Below are 24961 nucleotides of genomic sequence, written 5' to 3' on the forward strand. Positions count from 1 at the left end.
AATTAATAGTATTTTTGGGAGTCTGATGTCAGACAATACAGAGATGGCCATCGTGGGAATGGGCGGGGTTATGGAAAATCTACCCTCAAAAGGTCAAAGAAAGACATACATCATCCTGATAGTGGAGGCAATGCTTGTGGTGGCACACAAATGGAAACAAAAAGCTGCCCCCACAGAACACGAATGGGTTAGTAAAATCGGGAACTTTGTGTCACTTGAGTGGGTGCCCTATTCGATTGTAATTATAATTGTGTATTTATAACATGCCTAATACCCAGAGGTTTCTAAGCGCGGACCCGGGGGTTGAACCTTTGTTGCTCCAAGTCGTCTTGCTTCCAAGGCGAGCGTGTTGACCCTGAGCTATCCTCCCTCCAAGGAGATCACCAAAGATGTCTCTCAGACTGGGACATTGTCCTGCATTACCTGCAGCGGGACTCGTAGGCCACATGCTGCCTGAGGGAAATGAGATCGCTGGGGATGGTGTGAGTACTCACTTCACTTGGGGAGGGCGCCTTCACAGGAAGCTGGGAGGAGATATGGCTAAGGTTTCTAGGGGAGACAAGGACTATGGGGGTTCTCAAACAGTGGAAGGGCCTGCACAATGGCTGGCGAGAGAGCTGGCCACTCACAGAAACTTGGGATCGGGAGCCATTGACATAGTTTATGGACTCAGGGGAGAGTTGGGGGTCGGGGGGGGAACAGGAATGGGTGTGTTGTTAGTTACATGTGTTGGGACCAAGGGGGCAGAGGGGAGAAGGTGAGGGTGAGAAGGGATGGGGAGGGGTGTTACAGTGTGTTCTTACTGTTAAAAATGACAATAAAAGACTTTTTTTTTTAAGTGCATTGTTACTGTGCTGCCATCACCAGCCGAAATCAGCTCCCTGGCCCAGCACGTACACACCCACACACACATTATTTGACTCAACATTCACTCACTTATTCAGACACAGCATTCACTCACTCATTGCATGAGAGGATCAGAAGTGACTTACCCATACATTTTATATCCCCCTGCACCTGTTCCAAATAGGCACAGGGGAATGTTTTTTTTTTGTGCTTTGAAAGTGCACCTCTTTTGAAAATCGGGCTTACTTGAAAATGCCCAGGACCCCCTTTCAACCCTCTGCCTTGCACAGTTGTGCATTTGGTGGGAAAAGAGTACCTCAATGTGCACAACTATGATGCACACATTCAAATCTCCTTTGTGCACAGTTCACCACCTTTATGGCGCAAGTGAAGTGAATGAGCATCCCACCAGTTGCAACAAACACGTTTTGAAAATCGTGGCTCAATAGTTTATCCCTTCTGATCACTTCTTTACGCTGTACGTTCATTTCATAGAGTGTGGTTTGTGGTGTTAGAGGTGAACTAGGAATGGGAAAGGACACACGAGAAGGAAAGGGTGCATTAGGTTTTTATTTATTTATTGGTCACTTGTTAGGCGTTTATACAATTAGAAAAACTGTTTCAAAGCGCCCACAGGGCAAACACGGAAGGGAACAGGGGAAGGTAGAATGCATTACAGCAAGGATAAATCATTGAAATAATACAAATAACGAGAGTAAAGGGAAGGGGAGACAAACCTACTATGCCTTGTGAGTGTTACGAATGTGCAAATGCAGAGGGGGAGAGGGGAAGGATAGGTCTGTTGATGCTCATGGAGAAGTGCTCAGGGTAAGTGCTAAGGGGAGAAGAACTAAGTGCAACCACCTGTGGGTAGGGTGAGCCAGGTAAGTGCAGCAGAAAGACAGTGGATGGGATGAGCAATGTTGGGAGACAAGGCCCATAGGAAACATAAGGGCCCTGCACATCAGTAACACTGCTGTAAAATTAGCTGGGAAGAGTGGAGGAGAAGGAAGAGGTAAAGAGAAAGGACTTGAGGTTGTTCCGGAACTTCAGGAGGTCATGCTCAAGACGGAGAGGAGACATCCAAGGAAAGTGATCGCCCACCAGCTCTCTGTTTAGCAAAGCTCTTAACACAGAGGGGGTTGGTGCCAGAGGAAAGGAGGAGTCTAGAAGAGGAGAATTTGGTCAAGAAATGTTGAAGATAGAGGGGTCCCCGGCCCCAGATAGCCTTGTGGATGATACAGAGGGATTTGAATTGAATCCGTGCTGAGACTAGGAGCCAGGGAAGGCTTTGCAGGGCAGGAGAGATGTAGTCCCTGAGCTTGAGGCCAAGTATAAGCCTTGCTGCCCTATTCTAAGTTAGCTGGAGGGGTTGCAGAGTGGAGGAAGGAAGATTAAGGAGGAGGCTATTGCAGTAGTCAAGCCTGGAGAGAACCAGAGCACAGGTAACATTGAGCATCTGGGGGAAGGCAAGGATGGGACGAGTCCTTTTAAGAAGGAAGAGCTGAAAGTGGAACTTCTTGACAATGACCTGAATATGAGGGTTGAAGGAAAGGGAGGAGTCGAAGATGACTCAGATTCCTAGCTTCAGTGGAGGATGGAGGGGCCATAGAAGAAGGTCAGAGTGCAGGGAAGAAGTATGGAGCAGGGGACCCAATAGGGAGAATCTCTGTTTTGCTGGCATTGAGGGAGAGGTCATTAGCAGTGCACCAGGCCTGGATGGCAGAGAGGCAGTCAGGGAGGAAGGAGGGTGCAGAGGCGTCAGTGGGAAGTTTGAAGAAAAGTTATGTATCGTCAGGGTAGCACTGGAAGTTTGGGGAATAGGAAGATATGAGTAGTGCCAGCAGAGAAAGGTAGATGTTAAAGGGCCAGAGCGAAAGAAGGGAGCCCTGGGGTACGCCACAGGAGACAGAGTAACAAGTGGAGCAAGGGCCCAGAATGGTTTTGGAGGAATGGTCAGTTAGGAAGGAGGTAAGCAAGTCCAGTGCCCGCTCCGAGATTCTAAGGGTATCATGGAGCCTTTTAAAGAGGATGGAATAGTTCAGTGTGTCAAATGCAGAAGAGAGATCCAGAAGGATGAGGACAGCAGGGGAGTACTTTTTCTGCAGTCATTAACCCCAGATTTGCTCAAGAGCAGGTATTTTATTAAATACCATTAGCTCCAGAGCAGATTCTGTGACTGGAATCGTTAGCCCCAAAGTACGTTCTGTGCAGAGCAGGTATTAAGCCCAGGGCAGGTATTGATTCATATGTAACAGATTAGTAAGTACTGTGTCTGGAATCGGTATGCCAGATTCGTACTATGTCTGTAATTATTTTCCCCAAGGCAGGTATTGTCAGGTGTAACTGAAGGGCAGTATCGGAAGTCATTAGCTCCAGAGCAGGTATTGTGTCTGCACTCATTTGCTCCAACCAGAGGATGTGATGGGACTTTACCATTAGCGCTAGAGAATGTAGTGTCTGCCGATATTCATCAGGGTGTTGTTTCTGGGTCCGCAGCCAGTAGACCTAGAACAGAGACTGTGCCTGCAGTTATTATCCACGGAAGGGTCCGTAGACCCAGAGAAAGTACGGACCTGCAGCCATTAGCCATGGGGAATCAGTACCGGATCTGCAGGAATCATTACTGGGGAATCATTACTTTCAGAGTAGGCACTGGCTGGAACTGGAGACAGTACACGTCTGCAATCATTAGCCAGCGTTGTATTATTATATATGTAGTCACTTACACCAGAGCAGGGTCTGTGTAGCTGCACAGCCTGAACTGTACAGTAAACGAGCTTCGGAGCAGTTACTGTGTCTACATACCAACAAAAGGCTGCGCCCCCCACCCTGTGTAATTTCAAAACCAGATGTTTAGAAAGTCATGTACAATGTCATCATGTGATAAGTACAATACAACGAACTACGGCTGCAACGTGAATTTCCAGAGGTTGCAAAAGGGCTCCTACAAATATAACAAAGGGGTGAGAACATCTAAGTTAATGGATGATAAAAGTAATGCATATGGAATTCACTACAGGAGCAGGGTCCCATGCACTCACCTGATGCTGCCTGGAATCAGGACATGACCGTTTTGTAAACCGAGGCCGTATGTTGCTTTCATTATCAATCAGATAGTTAAAGTCCCTATGAGATCCGATAGCATTGTGTGTTTGTTTAAATGTTTGCCGACGCTTTCTGAAATGCCTTTACGGCGTCATGACGTATATACGTATTTATGTTAAGTCGTCGTGATGTTTGTTTACACGTTGGACGTGTAACTGCTTAGGAAGGGAGTCATTCACTCTATTTTGTGTACCGGTGTAAGGCACGTATAAATCGGGGTAGTGTTTCGAAGTGTCAGGTATATTTAGGTGCCGGTGGGTTTGTATTTCCTATTTTGATTTTCGTTGCAGCTGCAGCAACAGCGGATATTTGTGTGTCTTGACAAGCGTTATCCCCATCCTCGCCCCTTCCCCCTACACAGAGAAGTGACGTATGGCCGTGGCTTACACGCGAGGGAATTTCAGGGTAGATAGTTTTTCTAAATTCGGCTGCCAGCAGCACGCCGGAATGTACATCTTTCTTCACCCTTATCTGGGGAAGGGCTTTCGCTGTTAGAACAGCAATGAACTCGCCCAGTTGGAAATTAAGTCCCATGTTAATCCCATTTTTACCACAGCCGTGTGCTTGCTTCTTTTACTGCGCTGCTGCAAGGCTCACACGGGCTCGGATGCCTCCTGGGCTGAAGTTCCCTTAGCAAGATTTCTGTAACCTTACCGCATTTACCAAGGTGAGGTGTTCTGATTTGAACATTGCAGGGAGATGTGCCTAACTTTACGGCTCAGTGCTGCCAGCCATTGCATTGAGCTGTACCGCCAGATTATGTTTGTGCCACAAGAGGTCTTTACCTGCCAGTGAGTTCTCCCGCTGTCTGTCAGTATTTCCTTCATTCCCCTGCGTTGTCTCACTAAGTGTCTGCATGTTCATTTATACTATGCTAGTATAGAGTGAAAATGCAGACTCCTATGTAGTCTTGCTAGCAAGATAACAATTGAGTATTTCGCCCTAAAACTAGCCATGCTGTAGGCAGAGGTTTTCATTCTGGGGTGGGCGCGTGATCCAGGACGCTGAGAAAAGAGAAACACTTTTTTTAAATACATTTTTTTGCCTCACTTAACTGTGCATGGCGAGCCTCTGGCCCCCCATGCACAATCAGTGTGATGGGATGGGGGCCTGGCCACGAAATAGGAAATAAACACAGCCTGAATGTGCGCTTTCTTGCATTTGGATTGCAAGTCCAGCCTGCGTTGTTGCTTCCTGCTGGTGCCACCAGTTGTTTCTTACCTGGTAAGGGATGCAGCTTCTCGGCGCAGTTCCCCCACCCCCCACACCGCACAGTTGGAGGGGCTGCTAGGAAGCGAGCGTTTCAGGCCTTTCCTGGTCCCTTTGGTTCCCTCTCCCCCTGTGGACCCATGAAGGTGAACGTGTGGGGGGAGGTGAGCAAGGGGGCTCGATCAATGCAGTGCTGGTCCCCCTGCACCCCTCTCCTGTGCCCCACCTTGGGGGCTATGGTGGAGAGGAGGCTCCAGCAATCTGCCCTGGGGGAGCCGGATATCATACAACACTGGCCCCCCTGCATTGACTGCCCCTCTGCTTCATCACCCCTTAGGTCCATGGGACGGCTCTGGCCCGGGTCTGAGATCCGGCCAGACATCAGATTCCGGATCTCAGGACCCTGCCTTAACCATGACTAGGCTTTACCAAGCCCCCACCTTTGCTGAGGGAAGCTGGGTGCGCAGTGACCTAATCTTCCTTGTGTTCCTTTTCCCAGCCGTCACTTGAGCATTTCTTGGCTGTTTGGTCATCCTGTTAGTTTTCTTCTGTCCTGAAAGGGTTCTTCTGTCCTGAAAGGGACACCACAGGAATCAATGGTTCATTAACATCATTGTTTCTCGGGAGGGGGAGGGGGGTGGGGGTGAGGGGGTCGGATCACTGTTGAAAGCTGGACACATTGTTGTTGATCAAATGTGCATTTTACACGTTCATAGGAAAAAGTCATTTCCAAACTCAAAAACGCAAACGCTGCTGAAACTTGCATTCACTAGTATTTTTGTAGAGATTTTCTTTTTTTTTTTTTGTCTGAGCACCACAACAATACTCTTGCTTTGTGTTTTATCACCGGTTATATTTATAAAGATGTTATGTTTATCAAACTGGTTAATCACAAATAAATGCTTCTGCTGTGATGATAGCAGTTATTAGGAAATGAAACTGGGTTCATGGGTGCCAACTTTTGTTTTTCACTACAGAGGCAGAAATCCCCCAACCCATCCTTTGGCCAAATGCATTTTGTAGTGCTTCCTTTTTTATGTAGTTGCAAAAAGTCATTTGAATCACAGTTTTGCGTATTTTTTGTTTGTTAAATTCAACCTTAAACACATTAAAAGAAACAATATATCAATACACCTAATTATATTTTGTGTGTATATAACGTCTCAGCAGCAGTCTGTCAACCTTTTTAACTACCCTGGTAGCCATCTACTATAGAGCGAGTCTATGCATCCCTTGATGTACTAAAATCACTGCATTACCAACAGTACTTTGGGTGCACCACTGCCATAGAAGTGATTTAAAGTGGAATTCATGTATATCTACGCGGTTGCGGGTGCCAGGCCTTCGCCTGCGTGGGGAACCATATGTTGCAGAGAAGCCAGGGTCCCTTGTGTCTGGCGTGGCAGCAGTGGCAGCATCCGCTGCTACTTCAGCGCTGTCACTGAACTGCAGTAAAGGCTAAATGGCTATTACTCGATGTTTCCGAAAGTTAGCGCGGTGGGTTAAGCACTACCATGTCGGATTATATGTAAGATATGTAGATGAATGATTGGCATGACAGCAGGCTGGACTTCTCAACTATTCTAAGCAGCGAATAAAAAAGGTATAATATAACAAGCTGATGCTCTTTATATAGCTCTATCTTTTTTTATTTCTGTAACTGAGTCACGTTTTCAGGTATGTGCTCTGACTGCTCTCTATTACCCCTGCCAGCTGGGGTAGACTGGCCTATAGGGAACTTGGGAGATTTCCCGGTAGGACCCTGCACCTTAGGTCCCTTTTGTGTGCCGTGGAGGATGTGTGCTGACTGGCAGAGTGTAGTGCGCAAATATTGCTACGTTTAATCTGGTACATTTTTTATTGTACTTTTTCAATTGCAAGAACACACATTGGCTCTATCGTCTCATCTCAGACAGCAAAGTCCCCAGCAGCGGTGGCACCATAATGAATCCTGACATCTGTAGTAGAAATACCTTTTTTAAAAACGACTGCATTTTGCTGTGCGTGATGGTGGGCAATTTTAAACGTATAGTTAGGAGTCAAAATCGGGGGTTTCAAACCTATTTTGAGGCTGTTCCTTTCTCATGTCCTGCTTGGGGCGGTACTGAAAGTTCACGTCTCGTGTGGGAGTTGCATTTACAGTGCACTGTGTACTCTCTCCTGGTTTCCCAGAGTTTGGTCCCGCTTACTAGCTGATTTTGAAGCATCAGGTAGACAATGTATCCTTGACTGTTTGTTTTCATTGCAGCAGCATCCCTCCAAGCGTCTGTATCAACCTAACCACCTGTGTCACAGCAAGAAAAATCCAGTGAAGCACTTGACCCAGTCCCCCAGGATTTCTTTTTACCTATGTACCATTGGTTGAGTAGGAGTGTACTGAAGGCTTATGTCTGCCCTGTGCAATGTGCATCCAGGTGTGGCTTTTGCCACCAATCTGTGGCCTAATGCAGGACCACACTTCAAAATAAGTTTGAGCTAGGAGTTCACGATCTGAACAGGGAGTCTTCTGAGACTTGTATCAATGTGGTGTTTTTTTTTTAATCCAATCAGTATTTCTGACCCATTTTTGCGAAGGTTTAAAGCCCCCTTACCCTTCCACCGCGCTGTTCACATAGTTCCTTTTGAGTCTTTGCATGTGGTGTTTTCCAATTCCCCCAGCCTTTTCACATGGTTGGCTTGTTCGTTTGAAATCTTTACATGTGGTGTGTTTTTGTTTTTAAGGCATTTTTTTATTTTTGAAAACTTGAAATGACGTGGCATACACTAATGTGGCAGTTTGCAATGTTTTCACAGATTCAGGCTCCTTTTTTAGATGGATCGTTGGTACTAAGTGAAAAGATCTTTTTCACTGTACCGCTTGAGGGGGTGGGGGCAATGATGTCGATTTTGCAAAGACCACTCTGTGACCTCACAGAACGTTCTTTCTAAATCAAACTATCCTACTTGTCAAACCCCTGATGCACATGAGTGTGTGCATGGGCTGACGGGCGCTGTGAGCCCCAGCGGAGTCATCGCAGGAGGCAGAGTTGCGTTTTGGACGGTATGTGCGTGCGTGAGTGTATATGTGGGGAGGATGCGTGTGTTGTTGCGGGATGGGGTTGGTGGGAGGGGAAATTGGGTTTTTGGGGGTCAAACCCCTCTGCCCCAACTGGTTACGAGTGAATGAGTAGGTGGAGAAGGAGGGGGGGCAGTGTGTGATCTTTCCGCATTTTAAAGCTTTAAAATATCACATAGAACCGGATTGTTTCCTAGTGCCCAAAGATGGTAGGAATTTCAAACGAAAAGCAGGAGAGGTGGAAACGGACCAAAGAAATGCAAAAACACGGAAATATGTCTCTTACATGGACTTTGGGTTCACATGGTTCACGGTTGCTGGAGAAGTTAAGCTGCAGTTTGTGGCGCTACATTAGCAAATGACAGCCTGAAGCCAACACAATTACGGCAGAATTTGGAAACAAAACCTGCTGAAAAGACCAGGAATTTCTTTGTATGGCAGCTTCAAGGCATACAAAAGCAAAAAGACATTGTTTGGCATCAGTACCTGCAACTGCTTTGGCAGCTTTTACCACATTATCTGTGCAAAAACAAAAAGCCTTTTACAGATGCTGAGAAAGTAATTTGCCAACAATTCTCGCTGTCAACCGCGTAATGCTTGGTGATGGTGCGGCAGAGAAATGCAAAAGTATCCTTGTGTCTGACAACACAATTTTCCGCCGCATAACTGACCTGGCCTCTGATAACAGTACAGAGTTGATATCACGCTTGACAGTCAGTTTGCCCTACAGTTGGATGAGGTCACTGACCTTTCAAAAGAGACACATTTGATTGCTTATGCGAGGTACTGCCATGGAAAAGAAATATTGGAGGATTTCTTATTTTGTAAACCAATGCAGGGCAGAGCAGCTGCATCTGTAGTCTTTGACATTGTTATTACTAAGTGGGAGGCGTGTGTTGGTATTTGCATGGATGGTGCTCCTTCAATATGTGATGCTAGAGCTGGGGTAAAAGCAAAAGTGTTGTCAGTAGCTCCAGATATATTGTGGACACACTGCTTAATACACCGGGACGCTTTGTCTGTACGCAATATGGGGAATTAACTCTCAGAGGTGCTGACTTCTGTTGTAAAAATTGTACATTTTATTAAGATGCACCCCAGAAGAGCCTGTCTGTTCGCCACATTATGTGCAGAATTGGGAGCGGAACATGGTGCTTTGTTGTTTTACACGGAGGTTAGGTGGTTCTCCAGGGAAACATTTTTAAATTGCGTTTAGGAACTCTAGAACAAAGTGAGACACTTTCTCCTGGCTCTAATGAAGAGCCTCTGTGATTCACACTGGTTTGTACTGTTAGCTTACTATGGCAACATCTTTGAAAAGCTACATTTTCTAAACCTCTCCCTGCAAGGCACAGAAACCACATCATTGTCTGTGAATGCAAAAATATCGGCATTTAAGAAGAAGCTGGAGGTTTGATGTCAGCATTACCATTGCGCTTCCATTATTAACAGGTTCTCTTGAGGAGACGAGTATAGTCTTTCATGTGTTGCTGAACAAATAGGCAACCATCTCAAAACCGGTACTTTCCAGAGGACAATTGTAACATCAATGACTGTGTAGTCCAGCCTTTCTTAGCAGACCTAGGGGCCCACCTGCCAATGCACCTCCAGGAGGAACTAATAGAGCTTCAAAGAGATGCCTAGTGGAGAGGCAATTAAAAACATTGTTTTTGGGTGGCGTTTGGAAAATGCTTTTCCAACTTTATCCAAATGTGCAGTCAATGTACTGTTATTCAGCACCTCATACCATTGCAAGATTGGGTTCTCCGCACTTGCAGCCCTGAAGACTTAATATTAGTCAAAGCTAACTTGTATTTGGAGATTGAAAAAAAGTGAACCTAACAGTGACAGGCTGGTTGCTGAAAGACAGGCCCACCCTTCACAATAGTTCTCCAGTATGCCACTGACCAACTTTCAGATGACTGCATTGATAGTATTCTCAAAGTTGTTGTACTTAGGAAACAAATTGTTACATGTCAAAAGTTACTGTTACTGTAGGAAATACATATCCAACACTACTTTTAGTCAAGTCCTCTGTAGCAAAACATTCTGAATCCTTTGTTTTTACAAATATTTGCCCTCTAAACGTTTTTGAACCTATCTTGTTATGAAGACGTTATCAAGAACATTTTTTATTTTAAAAAAGGTGAAAAACGTAATTCCTATCTTGCGGGCACCGTTATGTTAACATATATTTTGATTGCTAGTTTGGAAGTGCACTTGGACCCTCCCTGGCCCCTAGAGGAAAGTGCACGTGTGGGCTTGAACGGTGGAAGCTTAATATACTAAACAAACCTTTGCAAAGTCCCTGGTTGCTTTTTTTCTTTTTTTAAAGTGGTCCATTATCCACATACTTGCAGTGCCCTTGTGTGCAACATTGCTATGTGTATGGTACGGTGCATATACAACTTGTACACATGACCACACCTTCAGTGGGTGCAAGCAAATCATTCCAGTGCTTTACTGTGATGGATAGTCATTCGGGTCCAGCAATACTCAAGATTGGACTTGGTTGTTGACTTAAGAACATTGCAGTTTTGCATAGACCTGTGAGAAAGTGCCTATTGTGTATATAAAGGCCACTGGGCTTGTAATTTTCAATAAGCTGTCCAAACAGCTGCATGCTGATGCACAGACGCCCACTCGCATAGATTTCCTTTGTGTGGAGATTGTTGATGTGTTGCACTTGGGAAGCGTGTGTGACTTTCACAGCAACTTCAATATTGCTTAATTCTGAAGTAGGATGGCAAAGTTTTGTTTGGTTGGCATGAAGGCTGGCTAAGTTTTGAATTGTGTGTGGCAGACTGTTTGAGCCGCTGTGTGGTTCGCGGTATACTGCTCACGCCACCAGGTGAAGTCTCAGGCCGGGGATGGTTGAAATGCCCTGATGAATGAGCTCTTTGATTCTGGTGGCAGAGGGCGCTTTGGGCATTACTTTACAAGAGCTCCAAATTAGATTTGCTGTTGTGATTCTGCGCACAGCGAGTGGTTGCGGATATTGGCCATCCAAGCTTTCATTAAGAAGAGAGCAGAATGCTCCTCTAACCAACAGTGTTTGGATGCCCCATCTATTTCTTTTAACAATGCTTGAGACCTGATCATTGCTTTCACTTCAGCCATTGAACACCAGCAAACTAAAAAAAAGTGGCATCCATTAATTGTCCAACAACTGAATTTGCATTAAAGGAGAGTCTCAAACCCTCGCCCCTCCCCCCAAAGTTCCTCCTTGTTTGCGCTGGGGAAGGTTGATTACACGAATCTCAAACGGATGCACATATTGTAATGTGAAAAGTGTACAGGAAAGGTACTCTGTTCTCAAGTTAATTTCAAGGTCAAAGCACCCCTAAAGAGGTTCTTAAGCTGACCCCCATTAAAAGCAAATGGTCTGGCATTCAAAGCCTCTTATTTTGTATTGTAATGCTTTTGAATAAGTTATGGATGCTATACCCGTGAGGCAGAGCTGTTGCATTGCTTTTACGCCATTTATTTTAAATAACATACAGAGGGCTAGTTTACCCCCAGTTTTCCATTGCCTTTTCATTTCACAGTAGGGCTTGTTGTGCTAGCCTTTGGACGCGGGTGGCAGTGTTCTAATTCCCTCCATGACTTGTGCTCTCCTCCATCTACGTTTAGTTTATGTTCAACACTTTGGGGAAACCGCTACATGATTTAAGATATACATAAATATAAGTTTCAGGTACTCTGGGATTACTGCATGTTCTAGTTATACTTATTTCACATTCTCAATATAGGTTCATGAGGTTCCCAGAGGGTTTTTATTGCCCCTTCAATGCGTTTTTTTTTCCAACCATTTCATCTCAGCAGTTAATTTAAAATAGTTTGCCTGTAAACTTTATAACTTATTTATTAAATGCTTGCTAGGGCTAGTGATCACTGTCATTAATTTTGAAAATATCTTTTTTGATCATTGTTCATGATGATCTGGGTGAATGCTTTTTATGGTGATGGGTTTTTATTTTTTCTGTCTCTAATGATGGGACCAGTTTGTGCTCGTTAGATGTTATGGAGCTGTTTTCTTGCTTTTCCGGATTTTTCAGCAGCCTTGTGTATTGGAGGACTGGCGCGGGAGTGGGGGGTTTCTGACCAGGGTGTGAAAGGAGTGTTGTTAATTGCTTTGCTATTTGACTGTGGGAGGTCACTTTATTCCTTATTGCAGTGGTCTTCAAGCCTTTATGTACTGGCCCTCCTCCCCATTGAGTAAAAATATATTTTCCATCCCCTGCCAAACATGCTTATATTTTCTATTAAAAACAGTCACCATAATCCTTCAAACCCACCCATCGCCGCACATCCTTTGGGCCCCCCAGTTTGAAGACCATTAGCTGTTCAGTATACAGATCCCCCAATTATCGTGGGTGGGGTGATATTCCCTTCCCCCTTCTAGTTCCACACAATGACTGTTCTACTGATAGTCTGATCGCTTTCAAACCGCCATCAATTAGGGGGTAAATGCTCCTACTGGCTGCCCCTCTCTGTCTTAATGCTGTTGCTGCTCCAATGCCCCCACAATGTTCCACATGAATGGGTCCATGCCTTCTTCAGAGAAGTGCATCTGACCCTCTAAGTAATAAGCTATCTACGTGTAGCAGATTGTGGTGCATGTGTAAGTAACCATGCCTGGCTTGGTTTACTTTTTTACAGGAATTTTCAGCTGCTCATGAGCGCTGCTCTAGTTCAGCTGTAGTGCATAATTTATGGCACACCGGCGATGCTTGGGGGGAGGGGGGGCGGTGAAGGGGGAGACACTTCTCACCCTTCTAGAGGCTAGTGCCTGGCTCATATTAGCAAAGGCCTGCCCGCTAAGGTGTAATATTTACTTTTTATTCCTTCCAGTAAAGATCACTTTGGTAATGGGTTCTGTCCCTGCATACGCTATTTCTGGTCCCTATAATTTCCTGTACATGTTGCTGTCTGCAAGCAACTATCTATGGCTGATATTTACATTTAAGAAACTGAAACGGGTGCTTGTCTTTTTAAGGGACCCACACAAAATGACTCTGCAGCATTTTAGGTACAAGAGCTCTGCAGTTAAGAGCGTATTGCCTCTCCAGAACACCCACCTCCGATTTTACTAGCGAACAGACGCAACTAGTTGCACTATGGGTGAAGTCGTCGATGAAGTTACGAAGCACAAAGAGACACTTCACTCCCAAATCGGGAGACATCAGGCAGCAAGACCACTATAAATTAATGGTTTTGGGTACAGACACGGTTCACAAATACTTTGAAAATACTAAATTTACTTTTTTTAAATTTCTTTTTTTAGACAGTAACTCAAATCATGGCACTCTTTAATGTGCTTTTGATTCCGAAAATTCTCTGTGTCTTAGAAAGATTGGGGAATACAGGTTTTCCACACATTCGTTAAAGAAAGTCATGATTCTATTAAAGACTCGGAGGTGGAAGATTATGCTCTGATCTTCTCTTTATTTCTCGAGCAGCAAAGTATAAACAAACAATTATGAAAAACAATGCAACATAAAACTACAATTCCCAAAAACTGCAGCAAATTCGTAGTTCGTTTTTCCACAAAACTCATGTGACCTTTCCAGTCCAATCACATTTCACTCCCCCCCCCCCCTATAAACACTGCATAATCCAGTCTTTCCTCTTTCTGCCGCTGATCGAACAATTTAATAACTTGCGCCCCAACCGGTAAACGACTTCTTAATCTCTACTTTGATCCCTCTTCACGGCGTCGTTTTATGCTCTGCTCCTGTCAAAAGAAATGTATATTCCATGACATATCTCCTCCTGAATGGGTGGGCAATCGCATAATAGCAGAACATTATATTACATTTACAAAATAAAATACTCTTCAAAACAATATTTTTACTACCATTTATCCATTATAGCGATTGAATTGGGTGGAATAATCTTTTGCTCAGAGTCTTTAATAGAATCATGACTTTCTGTAACGAATGTGTGGAAAATCTGTAGTCTCACACGGATGCTCAGATTATGCTTGTTTAAAGCTTACTTACCACCAACGACGCTATCTGTTCCACTGGTCTAAAATAAAAATTCTTAAACGGTGCCTCATTACACCAGTCTGCTGCCTTCAAAATATCTTCCAGGCAGCTCCTGACATAAAGGCGGACAATGCCATAGCACCTCTCTTCGAATGTGTTCCTAACTGTCCTATGTCAATGCCTGCCTCTGCCATGCACCATCTCACCCATCTAGCCAAGGTGGCCAAAGCTACTGCTTTGAAAGGCTTCCTGATCGCTATCAGAAGCTGATATTCCCCTATGGTTTTTACCATATTTGCCTTAGTCTCATAAGCTTTCAGACACCTAACTGGAAATAATCTGGGCTTTCCCGGAAATGCTATGTATTCTACAGTCTTAATACCTGTTTTCGTCCTTTTTCCAATGTAAAATATAACGCTTGTAGGTGAATTTCCTGGGTCCGTTCTCCGGCTGAAAAATCTGGAGATCTTCCTGTTCAACCTCGAAGCGAACAAATCCGTCAGACACGGACCCCTCTGATGCATGATATCCTGGAATACTAAATTGTCCAGCTACCAATCGCTGGAGTCACTCATATATCTCGAATTCCAGTCCGCCACCTGGTTGAGTTCCCCCGGCAGGTGTTCTGCCTTCACGCTGACTCCCCTGTGGAGACATAGGTGCCAAAACTCCTTGGCTATCTCTGTCAGCATCCTGGATCTTATCCCGCCCAGTCGGTTTATGTGTCTGACTGCCGAAACGTTGTCCATCTTCAGTAAAATGGCACATCTCGCTCCTTCCTGTGTCCAACAATGAACTGTGAAGTATCCCGCCAGGAGTTCGAGGCAATTGATGTGTAGGCCCAATTCCCCGCTCGACCATCTTCCCCCCGGTCGATTGGTTGCCACATCTGGCTCCCCATCCCCATCGACTGGCGTCTGATTCTATTACCAGGTCCGGGGATGAGCCAAATATCGCCCTGCCTTTCCATGGCTCCATGTGGCAGTTTGACAGACGACCTACCAGCCTCGCTATCTCCCTCAAAGAAATCGCCTGTCTTGTCATCATACTCTTTATTTCCTTCTTTATGGAATTCATCTTCCCCAAAGGTAGTCTGAGAGTACCCTGAGCTGTCTCTAATATAAAACCCAGAAATTCCATCTCCTGTGCTGGTTCTAATTGTGACTTTTCCCAGTTTATTTGTAATCCCAGCTGTTGTAGTAAATCTGTTGTTTCCCAAATCTGTTCTACAAGAATTTCTGTCCTGGCACATCAGACAAATGCCGTCCAGGTAAATGATCATTCTGATTCCTTGTTCCCTGAGGTGATTTACCACTGGTTTCCAATAGTTTGGTGAAGCACCATGGCGCTGATGCTAGACCAAACGGAAGACACTTGAACTCCCATTTCTCTCCTTTCCAGAGGAACTGTAGCAGTGTCCTCTGATCTGCTGAATCTGAATCATTAGGTGTCCCTGAGGTCTATCCTTGCTAATTAATCCCCTCTCTGTAGGATGTCCCTTAACAGGTGAATCCCTTCCATCTTGAAGTGTCTGTATATTAGAAAATAATTCAGACTTGAGATTTATTACTAGTCTTACCTTGTGTTTGCCTTTTACCAAAAACAGGTTGCTTATGAAGCCTCCCTGTCCTTCTGAGGGTGGGCCGATTGCCGCTTTTATTTTGAGTAACCCTACTTCTCCGTCTAGCAGATCCTCGTCTTGTTTGCTGAACCTTATCTGCTTTGGAATGGTTACTTGTGACGGTTCCTGCCGAAATTCGAACTGAAAACCTTGAACCGTCTGCATCACCCATGCATCTGAGGATATCTCCTCCGATTTTCCTAAATGCAACCTCACTCTTATTCCTACTGGGAATGTGTGTTTCCATCCCTTTCGCTAGCGCTTTTTATTTCTCTCACCTGTGTTATTCTGGTGGTGTTGTCTACCACTGCCTCTCCAGCCTCTACCCCTGCTTCTTCCTCTGGAAGGGAAGAAAAGGTTTGACCTCCGGTCCTCTTGCTTCCAGTGGTATCTGTTGTTGTAGAACCTAATATATTGATGACGGCTGGATGAGCGGCCCTTTCCTCTCCCAGCCCGGTCGAAAATCTTCCTTCCGAAGATTTTCGAGTGATGATTGCGCCTTGTCCATGGATGCGTACGTGTTGGCGAATTTTGCCATGTCTTTTATGTATCGATCACCAACAGTTTGCCTTTCGCTGCTGCTGCTTGCTCGGAAGAAGCCAGTTCTCCCAACCTGGAGTCCACCTTCATCAGTATGGATCTCCTTCTTTCCGTCGCCAACACCGTGTTGGTATTCCCCATCAAGCATAGGGTTCTTTGTGTCCATCCATTAACTATCTCCAGATCGATGGGTTCTTTCTTTGCCTTGGCTTCTTCAGCAAGTTGGCATATCCTAGTGATGGGGCCCAGCAGGTCTAAAAGCTTGTCTTGACAAGATCTCCAGGACCTGTCAATTCCTTTCTTCACGTCCCTGCCGTATCTCACCAGGAACGTAATTATTCTCTTGTCGATATCCGGTGTATGAGCCACTCCGTCCGGCACTCTAGGCCTGGGGCATTCAGCTCTTAATTTGTTTCTAGCCTGTTTGCTCAGGGGTGTACTCAGTCTCTTCCTTATGTATTAAGTAATTCTTCAGTAATTCTCTTTGAGGGGTGGGGGGGGGTTATTTATTTTAATTCTTGTTAACGCGCCAAATTGCCCGCAGCCCTCACGGCACATACAAAACAGTACAAGACAGGGACAATCCGTAGAAACTGAGAAAATCAGAGACATTCGACCTCTGGTGCACTAGTTCATCTGGGTCAAATTTTTCCTTATGAGACTCTTTGTCCTCCCTCCTGCTTTTTTTGTTCCTGGGCTTCTGCCAGTCGCTTTCGGAGGAGGTCTGATTTCCTCCTGATGCACTATATCCGTCAGATTTAGAACTGCTTCTGCAGTATTCTTCAGATGATTCATCTGAACTGAAGTTATGTCTCACGAGACCTCGCCTTCCTCTTGTCTGCTCTGGATCTGTGTGGTGAACCCAGGGAGGGTGAATGGGGGGTCTGGGAGCTCCGATCCCTGCAGGTCTTTTTCTTTCTTCCCCCTCTGTTCCTAGCTTTGTTCAGCTCTGTGATGCTTTGAGACAAAGCAGCCAGGTCTTGCATTATGCTCCTTTCCTTTCTATGGGTCTGTCAGCACTATTCATCCTCTGTACAGCTTGACTCATGAGCAGCCCGCTAACGTGAGGTCCCTCAGAGTCTTCAAAATAACGACTCATTCTGTAGCAGTACTGTGTAAATAATGCACAGTTTTCTTGGGTTGCTCCCGTCAATCTGCTTATACTTTTGTTTGTAGCTAGGCTGGTCTCTCTCATATATATATATATATATATATATATATATATATATATATATATATATATATATATATATATATATATATATGTTACGCAAAAAAGAAATATCGAAGTGGTGGGAGGAGAATTCCCTGCAAAATTACTTGGACATTGGCTGTGTACCCAGAGGTTTGCGTATCATGACAACACCGTCATTTGAGGACCAGGATGCAGAAATGCTTGAAGAATGGGGCGGAGCTAGCAAGGACTGCTCGGCTCACTTCACTATTCTGGTGAAATATACCAAAAAAGATCGCTTAACTGCACTACAACAACTTGAAAAAATTGAAAAGGAACTGAAAGAAATCCCAGTCACTGATGAGGGCAATAAACTACGCGCCAAGATTGATGAAACATTAATCAATTATGAAGATGACATTAAACAAAGAAAGTTCATCAGGGATACCTGGACTACGAATCTGGCAGGGTATTTACATTTTCTAAACGTTTGACCCTCTACGCAAGAGTACCAAACAACACCCCGCAGCGCAGGAGCTTGTGGATGTTGATGTCATCTCATCAGAATCTGATGTTTCGAATTTGGATAGTGAGGAGCCTATAGTAAAGTTGAATATTTTTTAGAAGAGATGCGACTCCTGTGCCAAGATGGCAAAAACCAAAAACGTGGCAGGGGTCGCGGAAGGGGCTAAGGAAGAGGAAAAGGTTACAAAACAAGAGCGGCAAAAAACCCGCCGAGGCCAGCGTGGGAGACGGCTCAAAAACCAATCAACAGGGAAGATCAACACGCTTTGGAGCGAACAATGAAACCCACCATGAATAAATGTCAAATTATAAATCTCTTCCCCATGTTCCTTCCAACTCCCAATCGGCACTTTTGTCCTTGGGTCTAAACTTTTGCCCTACTACCTCCTTTGATTATGTACAATCACGACTTGATTTTGATAAATTCTTTCAGAAGATCAAATTAAAAAAGTTTTTCGCTATGAATCCAACCAACAGTAGGCCATCTACGCCACGCACAGGTGGCACTGATCTCTCTATTTTGGATGTTCCCTCATTGGTCAGTTTGGCTTCACTTTATGACTCTTTTGATCCCTCCAATTTTGACTTTTCAGAATTTGACTTTGATCCAAACTGGGATGTTCGCACCAAACTCAAATCAAAATCCAGATTTAACCCACCCATTCTGGATGGGGGTTGCATTGAAGCTTTTCACGATCTATGCGTCACTGATCTTCGAAAATTACGCAAAAGCTCTTTGTTTCAACAAAAACAAAATCTTACCCCATCCCAATGTAAAGCCATGTCTGAACTAGAGAACTTGCCTAACATAGTGATTAAACAGGCAGACAAGGGGTCCAATATTGTATTACACGATCGTGTCAGTTACGTGGCGGAAGCAAACGGGCAACTTCGTGATCATTTGTTACCTCCCTTTAACTGCAAACCCTTTTGCTGAGATCCAGTTGAAATTGACGTCATTATGTGCTCAGTGGTTGGAGTATGGTTTACTGGATGAGGATTTGTGTAAATTCCTTGTCCCTCCTTTCGTCACCATACCCATGATTTATTTTCTTCTCAAGACATAAATCCTTGACGCGTCCACCTGGTAGACCTATTGTCACTTTATGGGGTTCATTGTTAGAGCACTTGGCACAGTTTATAGATGAGACTCTGATTTTGTTTGTTTCAGTTTTACCATCTTATTTACGTGACACCAAGGATTTTTTGCAACATATTAGTGACATTAGTGGGAAGAGGGTCTTATTTTAGCCACTTTAGATGTTGTTTCTGTTATGCTCACCTGGCTCCCACAGGGGCGTCGGTCGGAACCGGACTGCTGCGGCCTCCACCCACATGATGCGTAGTGCAGCGATGACTGACTGGATCTGTCCTCCTAATCTTGTCTGCTTTGCCCGTAGAAATATTCTCCTACAAGTGGAGAGATAGATTTAGCCACTTGTGGATTCAAGTGATCGCACCGCCACTGTCCTCCCCACTAATCACCTCTGAAGCGCCCTCTCAGCAATCTCACCTTATATTCTTGAAGGATGAGCTCTCCATCCTGCGAAGCACGCAGGGGCGCGTTGATGACCAGTTACTTCACTGGCCTGAAGATATTGGAAGAGTTGTAGAAGAATTCTGACTCCAAAAGGTCCTGGCGAAGAGCCGTAAGTATATAGTTCGTAAGAGTTCAAAATGTCTGGAATTCACTCCTGTCCAATTCCTCTTTTATCTTGCAGCTTTGACCCAATAAGAAGATTGACAGCTGAAAGCGCTTCGGTAAGATTCTGTGTTACCCAAAACTGTCCGGTAAATAATGCCAAGGGTTAAACTTGCTGCTTTCTCCTTATCTTACAGGTGCGGCATTAGAAGATGTGGCGTGCTGAAGAATTATACCTCCGGCGGTAAAATCAGGTAAGCATATGGCGGCTAGAGATTGTCTCTGTCTGTTCTCTCTGATCACCTTGTTGTTTCTTGTTCCCCTTAGGTGCCGGGATTCGGCGATGTAAAGATGGAGACAGCGCCGGATCGAAGAGATGCTGCGTGGAACGGTGAGTATGGCGCGGCGCTGCTGCTGGCGATGCGACGCGTTTAAAACAAAGTCTTTCCTCTGGTTTGAAGATGCGATGAATCCGGAATCGGGTAAGAAATCAGGTAATACTCTTGTTCTAACCTTTGCTTCTTTCCTTCTTTCTAGGTGCTCCATGTTCGAGGTGGGCGTGGCAGAAGGCTGGATTCTGCTGCTGGCATGGTGAGCGTTACGCTGCTGGATGCAGAATAACGCGAAGCGTGTGCTGCTCTTCGGGCGGGGTTTAAATAGCCTTCAAAGTAGTCCCAGGTAGGTATTCCTCCCTGACCACACCCGAGTAACAAAATAGTCCTTAAGGTAAAGTAGTCCCTTCCAGACCTCACATGGGCTTGGATCTTCTTGCAGCATTGTCTGCATCAGGTAAGTGTGCACCTATGAGCCTGGCGCCATAGGCGCCAGGACTGATGTCCCATATGAGCCTGGCGCCATAGGCGCCAGGACTGAACCCAGACAGCTCCTAGCAGGGGTTGCTGGGTTTTCTCAAGGCAACATGATGCCTGCTCCCGGGGCTGATGGACGTAGTCTGGATGCCCGGGGGTATGCATCATAACAGTTTCGCTATATACCTCCATCGATCATGACATAGGGTTAGGGTTGAGGGCCTGCAAGCACTTTTTGTTTTCTCTTTCTTTAAACTTATTGAGTCACACTACCATGATTTTGGAAATGTTACTTTTTTGTTTGACCAATAATGTATTTTTTTTTTTTTTTGCGTTCTTTTTTCTGCCAGATGAGAGGTACCGCGATGGGCAGCACATTTGCGCCCTTGTATGCCAATCTCATGATGGGATGGTGGGAAGCCACATCACTGTCTGATTTGATTTCTGCTCACTTTCCCACACAGAGTATTGCATGGTGGAGGTATATCGATGATGGTTTTTGCCATATGGAAAGGCACCGAAAGCGACTGCTCATCCTTTGTTAGACACATTAATGTTAATCAGGTGAATTTGATTTTTACTGAGGCACATAGTGTGACTGAAATTGTGTACCTAGATGTCAATGTCAGCCTAGACATCTCCGGTATTCACACTTCCCTTTATAAAAGATCTTCTAACACCGGTTAACCCTTGCATGCCAGCAGCAGCCATCCACCAAGCTGCAAGAAGAGTATTCTGTACGGGGAGTTTATCCGCTACCGTCGGAATTGCACTGAGGTAGGGCAATTTGATCATTTTTGTGCCTTAGCAGCGGTAGATCTTTTTGAAACGGGGATATACCAAAGCTGTCATTTAAAGTGCCTACAACAAGTCACGTGCCCTTTCCAGGGATATACTGCTGCATGGCAATAGACCCATTAGGTCTACCTCTACTGATGACCCACGCCTCATTATTACCTATGACAATTCATCTGTTCATGGAAAATCATTCAAAATCACTGGCAGGTCTTAAGGCTGGACAAGGACCTTCTTTCAGTACTACCAACACGACCAACGCTCGCTTACAAAAGAGCTTTGTCTCTTAAAGATAAACTTGTATCCAGCTTTCTGTCTCCTCTACCTAATGTCTCTAAGGCTGCTAGCTGGCTTGCTACTCCTGCCCTGGGGTTCACAAAATGCTCCAAATGTAAAGTTTGTACACATGCTGTCATACAGAAATTTTTTATTCACCCTGTGACTTCCATTCATCACGACATTAAGCCTCTTATGACCTGTGACACTGCATTTGTTTATGTTCTGTGCTGCCCCTGCCAGAAATGGTATGTGGGGAGCACCACTGCAAATTGAAACTTAGAGTATTGCAACATCTGAGGGCGATAAAAAATTCTAACCCGCCGTACCCTATGGCTAAACGTTTTAAGGACAAACATGACAATGACTTTTGTTTGCTCAGCTTCTTTGCAGTGGCACATGTAGGTAAGAACCCCAGAGGCGGTGACAGAGTTCTAAAATTATGACAGCTTGAAACCAAGTACATTCTGGATTTTGACACCAAGATACCCAACGGCCATAACGTTGACGAGGAGCTGTATACCTTTTTGGGAGTCTAGATTGTTTGTTACAGTGGATCCTTTTGCATTTTTGATATCATCTTTTTTGCTTCAATTTTATGCTTCCTTGATTTTTTTCATGTACTTGGCATGTTATACATATATTTTTTTCTATCTAGTTTGCTCACGTTGTGCTGGCAGTTGGCCTAGACCTTAATACTGCCAGTATGAGGGTTTAGTATTCCTTATGTATACCTTGTGTGTTTGTGCATTGGTTGCTGCTTTTTTACTTTCTTTGGGTCAATGGAGGTCTTCCATTGTGTATTTCATGCGTTTGCTTAAGCTTTTAGTGTCATTTCTTTGGTCTGTCTCAACGCAATGATTAGTTATTATGTTGCTAGGTGAGCATTGGTATTCTACCATTGGGCATTACTGTTATCATTGGTTTTGCCACATTCAGCCCAGATGTCACGTAAGTACATTTGCACTTTTGATGTTTGTATTAGCTGCGTATTTTTATCCATCTTTATATTGTGTTTTAGCATGGTATTTCAGTGTTTGCATTGTGCTATAACCTTGCTGCTATTTTGACTGATGTAATTGTACTCAGCCATTGACATGCCCGTGCACTTTATTCTGATTTTAATAACTGCTACACAATATATTTGCACTTTGCTAACATTCTGCTGCTCTTTAATCTTTGACTAATGCAATTTTGTTTAGTCATCGATATGCACTTGCACTTTATTGTGACCATAATATTTTTGCACTTTGCTAACATCTTGCTGCTCCCTAATCTTTGACCAATGCATTTTTATGTAGTCATCGATATGCACTTGCACTTTATCGTGACCATAATGCTGCTATATAATGCCTTTGCACTTTGCTAATATTTGTGGCTCCACGTTACAAGATGTCTGCCATCAGCCTTACCTTTAGACATATACCTTTTAGACATATACCTTTACTGAGTCATAGACACTATCAAGGGACTTACAATTTTATTTATACCATGTCTAACCACTCCCCCCCCCCCGTCCCCCCAATGGTGAACAAGCGCTGTGGAAAGCGCAAAATGTGTCCCTCCTGGACTGTTCATTTGGTGTCCTGCCTCTGTTGTTTCTGTCAATGGTGGCTTTTAAAATGTAAACATTTTTTGTAAACTATTAAACTCGTAATTATTTCCACTACGAGTTTCTGGCTCACTTTTTTTTGTTTGAACAGTGCTCCCTGGTTTTTTTGTCTCATGGCCTGGAGTGCGGGCTAAACTGTTTCATCTCCGATGGCAGTTTTCCTCTTGTTTGCTTTTCAAATATATATATATATATATATATATATATATATATATATATATATATAGTTTTGCTTGGGACTGTGCCTGTCTTATTAAGCAAATTAACTATTAATATATATACCTTTTTCAAAAAGGTATTACCTCCTAATTCAGTCAGATAGTGAGGGGCCTGATCATAGTTTCACTTGGGACTGAGCCTGTCACTTATTGAAATTGCAGCAATGGCTAATCAAGCCTGTGCTGCTGCTCTTTGGCCACGGGGTGGCGTCTGTTGTCAGAGCTGCATTTTGCTCTCCTCACCGGTGTAGCATGTGTTGGGCAGATCCGCTACTCGATAATGTCTTTTGAGGTTATATTCTAATGCGCTCGTATCACCAAAACAGGACTCCTGCTGTCTATCCACGGATGTTCGCAATGGGGGCGGAACCCCAAGAGTCCTGTTGTGAACTTCCATGTAACAGTGCCTCCTAATGAGGCAAGTGAATGCCGGAACGAAAATTCCATTACAATCCTAAGTGGATATGCTCCGTTTAGACTCCCTGAGGCGCAGCGCGTTTTAATAGACACTATCTACACGCACGCGTGTTCACATTTTAAGCATTACAGCCATTCACTCGTAAAAAACATTGAGATTGTGAAATAAAGCAAACGTACTTATCTCAGTTGTTCGAGCAGCAAAGAAAGAGGAAGGACTGTGGAGTATGCAGTGTTTATAGGGGGAAAGTGAAATGTGATTGGACTGCAAAGGGCACATGGGTTTTGTGGACTTATGAAAAACGAACTACGAATTCACTGCAGTTTTTGGGAATTGTAGTTTTATGTTGCATTGTTTTTCATAATTTTTTTTTATACTTTGCTGCTTGAAGGAAGATCAGAGCATAATCTGAGCCTCAGAGTCTTGCCATAGAATTTGAGCCTTTGGCAATTCCTGGTGGAGTTAATTGTAAATGGCTGATGGAGGATATTGATGCAAGTAGAACAGAAATACATAAAGAAAAGGATTTCAAGGCAGTAGTGCTTTTCGAGTCCGCAGGTAAGCAGTATATTTTATTTGTGTTCATCTATTTGATGTTCGTTGACGTCCCTATGCAGTGGCATTCCCTTTTTTTCAATGCCCACCACTCTTTTACAGCATCTCTTTTCTCTAGAGTAACTCTCTTAAGTATAGACGGTCTACGGGATTTCCCTTAAGTTATTGGCAAAGCTCTATGGGTTGAACGCCCTTGGAACTGTAGTCCATGTCAGAGTATGTGTGCAGCTAGACTGAGTTGTGGGTAGCTGCATGGGGAGGGAGGGAGGGATGGAGGGAGGGAGGAAGTGAGGGAGGCGGGCAGGCAGGGTGGGAGGGAAGGTGCCATGGAGCACAAGAATAAGCAAAAATGAAACCAAGGGGACCGATAGGATGGCGCTTAACGGGAGTCACTTACCCTAGTGTACAGCTCAAGCAAAACGTTTGTTGTATTGAAATTCACATTATGATAGTCCTATTTTGACTTTTCTTTTTCATACCCGCAGCCGAGAAACTGTGTATTAAGACACAGAAAACATTTGATGAAATAATTATGACCTATTTTGATGCAGAGGGACTAATTAAG

General features: G+C 44.4%; 1 protein-coding gene across 1 annotated transcript in view; it reads right to left on the minus strand.

Annotated features, from left to right (window-relative positions):
- Window positions 1-3960, minus strand: part of SLC9A8 (solute carrier family 9 member A8) — a 1353696-nt gene extending 1349736 nt beyond the window's left edge. The window contains exon 1 of the mRNA XM_069651262.1: window positions 3891-3960. The gene's annotated coding sequence lies outside the window, so the exon portion shown is untranslated. The remainder of the gene's footprint in view (window positions 1-3890) is intronic.
- Between the last annotated feature and the right edge of the window lie 21001 nt (window positions 3961-24961).

This window comes from Ambystoma mexicanum, chromosome 3p (assembly GCF_040938575.1).
Source record: "Ambystoma mexicanum isolate Mex_15411 chromosome 3p, UKY_AmexF1_1, whole genome shotgun sequence".
NCBI classification, from domain to species: Eukaryota; Metazoa; Chordata; class Amphibia; order Caudata; family Ambystomatidae; genus Ambystoma; species Ambystoma mexicanum.